The sequence below is a fragment of the Condylura cristata genome, unplaced genomic scaffold, assembly GCF_000260355.1.
Source record: "Condylura cristata isolate star-nosed mole 26May11 unplaced genomic scaffold, ConCri1.0 scaffold00034, whole genome shotgun sequence".
Taxonomy (NCBI): domain Eukaryota; kingdom Metazoa; phylum Chordata; class Mammalia; order Eulipotyphla; family Talpidae; genus Condylura; species Condylura cristata.
Genome location: NW_004567135.1, coordinates 14,640,252 through 14,652,468, shown reverse-complemented (window position 1 = coordinate 14,652,468; position 12,217 = coordinate 14,640,252). Strand labels below are relative to the sequence as shown.

The window sequence follows — 12,217 nt, the reverse complement described above, 5'->3', positions numbered from 1 at the left end:
TCAGCAGTGTACTTCGTCGATCTGCCTGTTCTGCTCCCCACTCTGTCTCTGGTGAAGCCTCTCACTGCCCCTAAATCTCTGGCCTGCATCCCAGTTCTGTATGTACAAATAAATAAATCTAAAAAATTTTTTTTTCCTGTTGTTATTTTACTTTTTACATCATCCTTCATTTTGTGTGTTTTTCCATCTCAGTTGTAATCCTCATGGACTTCCCACCACCAAGTCACCCGTATGCCATTACCGTAGTCCAGTGCACTCTTCCCATCCCAGTTCTGATCCCATTTTCCCACCTCCATAAAAATGTCTCTGGTTTATAGTTGTTCATTGTTTTCATTTTTACTTTATTACATTTGTTTCTCTCTCTCTCTTTGTTTCCTCTGACCTCTTATGCTCCTGCTATGAGTGAAATCATCCTGTATTTTTCCTTTTCTTTCTGGCTTATTTCATTAAGCACGATCCCTTCCAGCTCTATCCATTTTGCTGCAAAAGGCATGAATTTATCTTTTTTGATTGCTGAGTAATGATCCACTGTGTATATGAACCACAACCTTTTAATCCAGCCATCTATTTTCGGGCATTTGGGTTGATTCCAATCTTCCCTAAAAATATGGAACGCTTCACGAATTTGTGTGTCATTCTTGCGTAGGGGTCATGCTAATCTTTGTACTAGTTCCAATTTTAGTGTATGTGTTGCTTAAGCAAACATGACAAGGGTTTCCTAAAAGGGCTACACAACCTTTTTTGAAAGAGAATATCCCAGAGTATAGTTAAGTACATGAAAGTTGTGCAGTTGAATGGTCATTTGAGTTCCAAATTGAAACCACATGAGATTCCAGTGCCCATCCACCAGAAAGGTTCAAATGGAAGCTAAAAGGAAAGAAAGCAAGCCAGGCCAAGATATAGAGTGTCCAACACCCTCATACACCATTAATGGAGGTATAAATAGCTAAGAGGTGCATTACTCTGGAAAACTGTTTAGCAATATTTATTAAAACAGAGCATATACCAAAAAAAAAAAACAAAAAAAAAACAAAACACAGCATATATCTACCCTGTGACCCAACAGTTCCAATGCTAGGCATATGCCAGATTGTAATGCATACATATGTTTACCAAACATGTGCTGGCATGCTCCTTTTTGCAATATTCAGAAATAACTCCAAACTGGAAATAATCCAAATACCCATTAAAAAAAGAATGAACAAATACATTGTGGTATAGTCACACAATATTGACACAATATGAAATAATGTGAATGTGATAGAGCAACCTGCAACTGTATGGGTGAATCACAAAGTTGAGTGAAAGGTGCTACATGCACAAGAGTACATACCCAGTGATTCCATTTACATGAAGGTCAACAACAGGCAAACTTATCTTTGTGCCATAAGTCTTGGGAGTCAAGGTTGTGACTGGGAAGGAATGCTAGGATATCTGGGGTGTGTTCTGTGACTAGATTTAGGTGCTATTAAGTTTCTTTTTTAAAGATTTATTTATGCATACAGAACTGGGGTACAGGCTAGAGGTACAGGGGTGGTGAGAGGCTTCACCAGAGATAGAGTGAGGAGCAGAACAGGCAGATCTACGAAGTACACTGCTGAGGGGAGCAGCGGGCGGGTCAGGAGAGGTCTGCCTCGCCATGTGGGTCACCTTCGGCAGGTGGGGATCAAACTCATGTGGAAGTGGCTTTAGCTCTTTAGTGCTATGCTTTAACCCACTGCGCCACCAAGGAGGGCCCACTATTAAGTTTCTTAAAAAATCGTCCAGGCCCTCCTTGGTGGTGCAGTGGGTTGGTGGTGCAGCACTATGAAGTTGGCTGCAGCTGCTTCAGCATGAGTTTGATCCTGGGCCTGCAGGTGAGCCACATGGCACAGCAGACCTCTCCTGTCTGGCCCGCTGCTCCCCTCAGCAGTGTACTTTGTCAATCTGTCTGTTCTGCTCTCCACTCTGTCTCTAGTGAACCCCTGCACCTCTGGCCTATACCTCGGTCTGTATACATAAATAAATCAATCTTTTAAATAAAAACAATCATCCAACCAAGCACTTTTCCATATGTGTTTCACTGTGAAAGGTTTTTTATTAAAGGAGAAAGAAGTACCTGAAATATTAATTTGTTCTATTCAACTCAACATACATTGATTTTATAGTCACTATATATAACATACCAGTAAGCACTGGAGTTCTGGAAAGATGGCTCTGCCTTCCAAGAAATTAAAACCTAGGCGTTACTGCAAACATAAGTCATCGCTTGGAATTGTTAACATTAATATCCAGAAAGAAAGTGGGGAGGCCTGAAAGACTGCCCATGCATGCATAGAACAGCAAACTACAGGTCCCAACATGCCTTGCATCTCCCAGAGGAAGTTATGCTCTTTCCCCCTTCCCTCCATGTGAAAGGGAGTCTCCAGAGGTTATTCTCGGGGGTATTTAGCCAATCTGCACTTTGCAATCTGCCATTTTTTTCTGTTGTCTGTTTCTGATGAAAGTTGTTGGAATAACTAATTGCATTTGTTTGAGGTCAACAGACTAGTCTTTGATACTATTGTAATTGTTAGGGAAGCTCAAAATAATTACTTTGGAAGAAAATTGGGGGTCAAGAATATACATCTAGGCAGTTTGAGTTAGACATTGGGGAAGGGACTCAAGAAAACATGGACTGTTGACCTCCTGGAGACTCTTTGCTTCTCCCCTGTCATTGGACTATGCATTCTAGCTACTAGAAACTACTCTAAAGGATGCAGTCTTGAGATAGTATTGTGCTGTGGAGATCATCTGGACAAAACACGTGATTAAACCCTGAAAAGGCCTCTATATAAACTCTTAAGATTTGGTGGATGGGTACAGAAAAATATTTGTTGTGGTGCTGTGCACAACAGTCTTTTAAGTTCCTCGAGCTATTAGAACTGCCAATATACAGTGATCTGCCTTCTTCTTCAGGCTCTTCTTGTCTGCTGAATATAGAAGCTGGCTTCTGGGTAAATTCCTTGGGCAGGGGTTATGGTGACCAGTCTTCTGCTTCACAGGACTAAAAGGTTTCCAGGGACCAAGGACTTCTAGTGCTAAGTTTATGATAATCCTGAGCTGCCTGGGATGGCTGGTCATTCCAGAAAGGGCTATGAAGAATTCATCTTTGAACCTGAAGTACCTACTACAAAGAATGGCACACAGATGTTCAATATATGTTCAATGCATGTTTGTTGAAATGGAATGGGGAAGAAATGGTAACAGGTGATGGCAGTCCTTTTCTGGGAGACAGAAGGTTGTGGGAAATATGGACTGGACCAGGTCAAGGAGGTCCTTGAATGCCAGACTGAATACTTTGGATTATATCTTATTGGCAATTGGTAACCATGGAATGCTTTTGAACAAAAGGAATGACATGGAAAAAAGAAACTATGTTCTTCCTTATTCTTTTTCACAGAATATAACAATAATTTTCTTTTACTTCAAATAATTTATTGAAGTAACATTGGTTTATAACATTATATAGGTTTCAGATGTACAGCATTATAATTGATCCCCACCCAAAATCAAGTTTCCATCTATTATCATATTATTGATTCCCTTTACTGAACTTGTCCATACCACCGCCCTGCTCAATCCTCTCCCCTTTGGTGACCACCATTTGATCTCATACTTTAAGAGATTGTTTTGTTTTGTTTGTTCTTTTGTTTCTCTGTCTCTAAGTCTCAGATATACAGCTTTATATTTTGACATGTTATAAACTACATTATACTGAAGGTCTAGTTTCCATCTAATTGTCCACTTTAGTTTTACTTACCCTGCATCCTCCCTTTCCTTCTACTAACTACCATTCTGTTGCCAGACTCAGGGACTATTTTTTTGCTTTGTTAATTTTATCTTCCATTTGAGTGGAATCATACAGTATTTGTTTTTCTCCATTTGACTCATTTCACTTAGCGTATTTGCTTGTCCTCATTAATCTGGATCCTGAACAGGGTGAGTTGACTTACGTGGCGTGTGCGATCTTACGTCCAGGTAGAAGGTGATTAGGAGTCTAGAAAATAGTTTAGGAACAGACTTTTAGAATTGTAAGGGAACTAGAGAGCACTTTTAGAACTGTAAGGAGACCTAATGCCTTTCTTAGTGTTCAATTAAAATTTTTTATGTTCCTTTTAGAAACTGCCTTTCCCATACCTTTCCTTTTCCCTTCTTAAATGTTACTATTTATTTGTAATACTAGTATTAGTCATCAATAAATTAAGATCCAGTCGTAAGGTGACTTGTTCAAGGTTATTCAGCAAGAAGGCTGGGCAAGGCCCTCCTGGTGGCACACTGGGTTAAAGAGCAGCACTATGAAGTCACTGCAACATGAGCCCGATCCCCAGCCAGGGAGGTGACCCACATGGCATGGCGGACTTCGCTTGTCCCTCTCACTGCTCCCCTTAGCAATGTATTCAGTTGATCTGCCTTTTCTGATCCCCACTCTGTCTCTGGTGGACCCTCTCACCCTGTGCACCTCTGGTCTGTATCAAGTTCTTGTATACATAAATAAAAAATAAACCTTGAAAAAGAAAAAAGGCTGGCAAGAAGCAGTTCCTTCCTGGTGAAGCAGTGATCTTACACTACTTGAGAAGTCCCATTGCCCTGCCACACTGGAAGAAATGCTCACTGAGCAGGATGCGAGAAGACAGCATCTTTCTTGAAATTAAACATTGCCAGTTCTTAACTTCTGAGAGTATAACCTTCCACCTTTTTAGTATTAAAAATATGAATTATTTTACGATGGTTAAGGACAGTCAATAATGACTATGTGACAACATCAATAGTTTTTACTTCCCGCTATTCCCTGCTGCTTTATAAAATAAAATGAAAAAATGTCAGAAATAGACTTTTGCTTCATTCTCGTGCTGCTTCTGGTGCAGCATCCTTTTATTCTACTTATTAGCAAAAAAAAAAAAAATTTTTTTTAAATGGAGATCCTGATCCACTAGTGTTTGTGATAGCCATGGCTCATGCTCATTCAGTCTTCGCTGCAATAGGCCTTGCTGTGCATACAGGCTGCAAAATCTATATTTCCCAGATTTCCCTGCAGCTAGGATTCTAACTGGAAACTTCATCTACTGATAATCTGCAAAAGATATGAAAATTAGAAGTGAGGCCATCCCTGGCCAGCATGGTCACAGGATGTTGGGGCTCTCTGTAGCTCTATTCCATCTGCTAGCTTCATGCCTCCAAGGCTGTTGAGAGCTTCTAGATTCCTGGATCACCACAGAGCACAGTGTTCTGGAACCTAACAGTTTCTACACTACTGTCTGGAATTATCATTATCTTTCTGTAGCTGCACAGGTGGGTAAGGTGAGCAGTCTCCTTTGGAGAGACATTTCTAGGACAGAGCAGAGAAGCTCCTCCTTCAGTCCTTCCAACCATTTTGTAAGTATCCCTGTCCCTGTATTATGTTCTTTTTCACTTAAAGTGGGTTCTGTTTACTGCAATGAACCCTAACAGATACAATACTGGATTAAATAAAAGTAAGTACATCATCCTTTGTCTACTAGTCCATTCTAGACTCTTCTTTCTTACCTCCTTTTCCGTCTTCTTCCTAGAAATGCCAAATGCAATATAGCCTGGTGTGTCATCCTTGGCCTTCGAAGTCTTGTAGCAGTTCCTTGGGCCCCAGAAAGAAAAGAAACTCATAATTACCATAAGAAAGGTAAGTTTTGGGGAGGGGAAACAGTTAGGCTCCAAGAAAGGAGATGGACAATTCTTCTGAGGCTCAAGACCTTGACTTAGTCCTTCCTTCTCCTTAGTCAAGATGCCCCTGGTTTATCTTTACCTGCTGGGGAGCTGAGGGGGAGAATGGAGGACAGGGAGGCTTGCATTCATGATTAGGAACAATGACAGTTTTTTTTTTCTTCTCCAGGCTAAGGGAGAAAAAGGCTCTAGGTCACCTTACAGACAATTCTGGCTTTGGCCTACTGGGCATCATCAAAGGGAAAACGCCAGAGCTGTATATGTATAAATTAGTAACTTTAAAAAAAATTCTTGCTTTTTTTTTTATTCCAAAAAGACTATAAACAGAATAAAATGTACTATCTAGAGCCCAAAAAATCAGAAAAATATGGGATCACTTTGGATAAACTGAAGGTACCTGTCGCTGAATCATGACCAATATCCCTGTGTGGGAATAGTTTTAATTCTAATATGAAGTACTTGCACTGTTCCCTCAATTTTAGAGCACAGTTTTTAGACAACATTAAAGCACTGCTGAAATCAAGCTATAAGAAAGAATGGACTAGAAAAAAGGGTACATATGTATCAGGAAGCAAAGGCTTGCATAGTAACAATTCCATTTATAGTACAGTGATACCTCTCAATGCTTTCAAATAATTCCAATGCTTGAATCTTACATTATAGTTTAAACACCTTTCCATTCACTGGATAAGAGGGACATTTTTTCATAAGTTTTCCATGTTTCTGGGAAGGTTGTTTGAGAGGAAATCTACTTTTCAGATTTTAAGGGCCTCAGGTGTTAACATGGTAGTATTTTCACAGGTAAGTAGCTTCCCTGTGGTGTCTGGGGAGCAGATCTACCTCTCAATTTCTGACTGTATTAACCCAGTTGCTAAATGAATATGAAAAATTTTTTTTTTTCAGAATAAAAAAATTGGCGCAGATATCTTTAAGAACATTCTAAAGGTCTGGCATCTTTAGCAGTTGTTCAGCATACTTTATAAAAGTGTTCTCATTCTGGGTTAGCTGGGATCACCTAGTACATGTTGGATACTGTCAGGCACCGGAAAGATAACAAAGAATAAAATATACTCCCTACCTAAGAAGGTTCTGGATATGACTAATACCCTTCCCTCAGACAAATCTTAACAATTCTCTTCACCTCACCCACCCTCTCCGATTATTTGATGAATGGGCTCTTTAGCAACCCACCTGCTAGAACACTGTGATCCAATGTCGGTCCTTGGCTTTTACAGTGAGGTCAGTTTCTCTACCGGTCCCTAACAGCAGGGAAAAACCCATGCTTTCCCTTTCCAGTGTGTCATTCTTTCAGTGAGTGTAAATAAGTGGGAAGCGGGAGGCCAAAGGCTCATAGAAATCATCGCGTATGTTCCAGACAGCCCGGTTACGCTGACTTCGTTGAGTAAACAGGAAACTTATAGATCCCATGCAGGAAATGACCTTGTTTGAGGGCAGCGAAGGTGTCGCCGATTTCCCTCTTTTCCCTCGAGTTCCCTTATACTCATTTCCGGGTTTCAATCCGTTGGGTCCTTCACAACAATAACAGAGCTCGCTGGCTCTCCCCAGTCCCACCCGGGCGACGTCCCCCCAAGAGGGGCCAATCTGCCTCCCCCTCCAGTGGACATTTCTAGGCCTTGTTTCGCCTCGGAAAATCTCAACCAATCCGTAGTTGGGGTAGGAGGTACCCAAATAACCTTCACTTCCTCCCCAAGTCGCCCCTCCCGGCAGGCGTCACCCTGATAGATTACCCAAGCAGCCAATCAACAAGCGACGTCGGGCCCGGCCCACCTTAAACCCCATCAATTAATATGAAGACGGGGGAATTGGGGCGGAGAGTGGAAAACTTGCCCCCTCTTTTGGAAATGGTTTGGAGAGGTGCTTCCCGACTTGGTGAACCTTAATTTTCGACTGACCGTCATTGGGCACAATCTATTTCAAATGCCCGAGTTCTGTCCCTCTTCGACCCCACCCCAAGATGAGCCTAAGCCCAGCATGCCCCCCGCAAACTCCGTTTCAGTAGAACACATTCCGGATCCCCCGATCGCCCCCGGTTTCCACGCTCCTTCCGGCGCCGGTGGAGAAGGGGCAAGGAGCGCCCCGGTAGCGGCAGGCGCCAATCTTTCCATTCAGCGTGTCTCTCCTCCCTTCCCCACGTTCCCGGGTCGGAGCTGACACGGGAGTGGGAGGAGCGGGGTGCCGGCTCCGCGCCGGGGGTGGCTCCGGCTGCTTAAGGTGGAACGGCCTGGAGGGGGGGCAGGGTCCCCGACGCGCCCGCCGCGACACCGCCCACCTCCCACCCCGGCTTCTCCTGCAGTTTCTCGCGACTCATCCTGGGTTTTTTTTTAGGGAAGATAAACAGGGTAATGAGAGGAAAAAAAGCAACGTAGGGAACAAAAAAAAAAAAATAGTTATGTAAAAACAACAACAACAAAAAAACGCAAGCCACGCAGAACTTTTTCTTGAGGATTCCACGTCTTCGGCGGTGCGCCTTTCTTTTCTCCCGAGATTACCTTTTAAAGTAGCAGCTAGAGTTTCTGATGAGCAGATAATAGCTCAAATTCGGTCTGATAAATATTTCTAAGTGAACCCGTGGCATGGTCGCTTATTCTCTCCCTGCTTGATCTGATTACGGCCATTAAAGGAAGTAGGGACCCTGTGATTAGTGGCTGTGGGTACCTCCTCTTTTTACCAGCGGTCCCCTGGAAGCAGGAAGAGTGGCAGTGGTATATTGCACGCCCTTGCGGTCTGGGCTCTGTACCACTGATTCAGTGTTTTCGGTAAAATGAAGACAATGACTGCCACTTAGATTTAGTAGTATTCTTGTAAATGCAAACTCTAACGTAAATAAACATTAGACAATATTGTAAGTGGTAAGCATAAAGTTGTGAACATTTGCATAATCCTTCCTCATTTTGTTCCAGCACTTCAACAGTATTAAAAATAATGTTCTGTACAATTTCAAGTACATACAAATGTAGAGCTAATAGTATGTTTTAAAAACCTGTATTTTAATAAGCAACACTTGCCAGTCTTTTATCATTTATACTGCTCTCCTCCATCACTTGATTATTTTTTTCCATTCCTTATATGAACCAATAGGTGTCTGTCTATACCCAAGTTATTTTGAGTTATTTTTTGGTTCATTGTTATCAAAAGTTAGTACAGCTGCTAATGCTTACTGAGAAGTTATTCAATATCAAGCAGTATTGGGTCTTGGGGAGTTAATCCTCATCAAAACGCCATGAGATAGGGCTATTATTTTTATTTCTTCCTAATAATCTCAATTAAAAAATTTATTTATTTATTTATGCATACAGAACTGGGGTACAGGCCAGAGGCTCAGGGGTGGTGAGAGGAATCACCAGAGACAGAGTGGGGAGCAGAACAGATAGATGAATGAAGTACACTGCCAGGGGATCAGTGGGTGGGACAGGAGAGGTCTGCCTCTCCATGTGGGTCAGATCCCTGGCTGGGATGGAAATCATGCTGAAAAGGCTTTTGCTACTGTATGAGTGAGTGCTGCACTTTAACCTATTGTGCCACTAAGGAGGTCCTCAACTGTCATTTTAATTTTTCCCTGAACTATTTCTATTTTTTAACTATTTATTTGCTTGGTATTTCCCCCCCCCACCCTCCTCTTCACCCCCTTAACCCTTTCCTACTCCCTTTCTCTTAATCTACTTCTCAGGGTGTTTGTAGATGTTCAGTAGTTTTTGCAAGTGTTTTACCTTGTGGAATTGTCTGTTATATGAATGTCCTTTTTTTATTTTTATCGTCTTGACTTGGTTTGCTGCATATAAATGCTCCAAATTCCCTCCATTTTGTTGAAAATGACTGCATTTCATACTTTATTGTGGCTGTGTACTATTCCATGGTGTTTATGTACCACTTTTTTTTTGATGAATTCCTCCACTGAAGGAGATTTAGGTTGCTTCCATGTTCTAGCTATTGTAAATAACTAACTTGATTATTTTGAAGTAGTTTTCAGAAATTCTGTGACCAAGTACTTCAGTCTGCATCTTTACAAAATATAGCCCCCAAAATGATAATATGATATTAATGAACATATCCAAAATAAAACAGTTCCTTGGTATCACTACCATCTGGACTGAAATTTCACCATTTCATAAAAGTTTTCCCAGTTGCTTTGTTTAAATCAGGAACCCTCAAGGTCCCCTATTGTATTTTATGGACAGGTCTCTCCTTCAATAACATCCTGTTTGGTTAGTATGTCTTTCAAGCCTCTTTCAACTTCCAGGTTCCCTTTCCCTTATGCAGTTATATAAATGGCTACTTCCATTAAGTCACATAGTTTCTCCACAATACCACAAAGTAGGGACTATGTTTTCTTTTTTCATTTTAGGACACACCACAAATTATTCAGTATGAGTTTCAGACATTTGGAAAATTGCAAGGGTCATCTCAGGAAGAGTGCAATGAAAAACATCTTCATGATCAGTGTCCACCAAGTAAGAATAGAAAATGTTCTTTTTATTTCCATTTTACTGACAAACTGAACAACAGAGACAGTAAATGATTTCAGTTACTGAGCACCAAAGCTGGGATTCAATACCTGAATCTTATCTGCTCTAAGTCCTTTCCTATCTTTCCCAAATTGTAGTACTTTTTCCCTCTCTAGCCCTGTCCCCAAATTTCATATCACAGAAAATGTAAAAAAAGTCTGAGAAAAAGAACATAACAGAAAATCTCATTATAGCAAGAAATATTTGATTACAAATTATCTGTGTCAGGAGAGTTGAGTTTATGTTTCAAAAGGGGGGGGAGAATAGATTTGAACTTGTATTTAAATGTTTGGATATTGGGTAGGGAGGAAGAAAGGGCTCAACTGGACTTCATTTTCTTAAGTTTAAGGATGACTTTTAATTCTGACAATTCAGGGTAATGGAATAGAAATGTAGCCCGGTCTTTGAAGTCATTTACATTTGCTGGTGTGAGTCTTAACTTTTCTACACACTAATCACGTGAACTCAGATGCAGTCAGTAGCTAAGTCATAATTTTCTCATTCTGTAAAAAAAGGTATTATAAGAGTGCCTCCTGGGATTGCTAGAATGCTTAGCTCAATGCCTGGCACAATGTCAATGTAATTATTATGCATACACTTTACTATCAAATGTTATACCTAGTCATCAGGCTGTAATCCTGAGTATGCAGTCTTTATTTTATTTTATATTTTTATTGAGGTAACATTGATTAACAATCCTGTCTATAATTGAGCAGAACAGGATCACACTTTCTCAGATGTGTATCACCACACCACACCCACCACTAAAGCACCCTTTGCCCTTTACCATAGACCCTTGGACTCCTTCCCCCTTTGTGTTCTCCCACCTCAAACAGCCTTAGTTCGACAGTCAGATTTCTAGGGTTTGTTTTGGCTTAGTTTTGTCAGTTCCTTTCTTTATTTCTCTCTTATTCCTCATATGAATGAAAACATCCAGCATTTGTTTTTGTCCTTCTGACTCAATTCATTTAATATAATCCGCTCCAGTTCCATTCATGTTGCCTTGAATGGCAACATTTCATCTTCTTTATTGCTGAGTAGTATTCCATCGTGTATAGGTATACCACATCTTCTGAATCCACTCATCTTTTGTTGGGCATATAGGCATATAGGCGGTTTCCATAACCCGATTATTTTATGCAGTTTTTAAAAGGAATTCAAATAGTTCATGACTAACATTTTTACTTTCATAGTGCTTTATGTGATAAAAAGCAGAGTAGTTTGAAAAAATGTACTAGGCCAGAACATGAAATATATGTGACAATTTGCAGAGGAATAAAACTAGAGGAGGGAAAGTGGAGGTGGTGCCTTCGTGGCATTTTCTGTCTCTGGGTGGGGATTCATCTGTAAGAGACAGAGAATGAGAGCATTCTACACTCTATGATCAGGATAAGCGATATTGTAAGCTTGTCAAGTGAACTGAACAATAGTCATATTTTGTATACTTTGTATAGGAAACAGTCTGACAAGCATTATCACATAAATTATCTTATTCGATCTTTACTACAGCCTTATCGCGAAGACTGGGGAGTATCAAGGTCCCTGCTCGCTGACCAAGATTCCACGGAACACGGGCCTTGTGCGAGTTTATAAAACTAGATTTTCTAACGTTTGGTCCAGACTTTCTTTCTTTATAGGCTCATTTGTCCCTTTATATGGTCACCGTTCAACAAGCATTTTGGGGATTGAAGGTACCAGGCTAACCTCTGGGGCGTCCTCCCCAATACCCTATAGTCATCCGAGGGCAAAGGGGAGCCCATGGGACATTCCTGAGAAAGCTGTGTATCGTTCATGGTTTTCGTTCATCCATCCGTAGAACGAACGCAGCACAAGGGGAAAAGGCTGCGTACCCGAGTTCGAGTGTAAAATCGCGGTGGGCAGTAGGTGCCCGGCGTGAACCCGGGACTGCGGCGAAGCGCGGGGAGTTGTCCTGCCGCGCGCACAGCAGCTGCGGGGCGCAGGGGCCGGCAGGCAGGCGG

The 12,217-nt window shown here is 41.3% G+C and overlaps 1 long non-coding RNA gene across 1 annotated transcript; it reads right to left on the bottom strand.

Annotated features, from left to right (window-relative positions):
* Window positions 1–3,492: 3,492 nt before the first annotated feature.
* On the bottom strand, window positions 3,493–7,257 carry LOC105854342. The gene is made up of 3 exons (XR_001146018.1): window positions 6,907–7,257; window positions 5,545–5,629; window positions 3,493–4,018 (listed from the first exon to the last, which is right to left on the bottom strand). It is a non-coding gene; the product is annotated as an uncharacterized LOC105854342 (long non-coding RNA).
* Window positions 7,258–12,217: the final 4,960 nt, after the last annotated feature.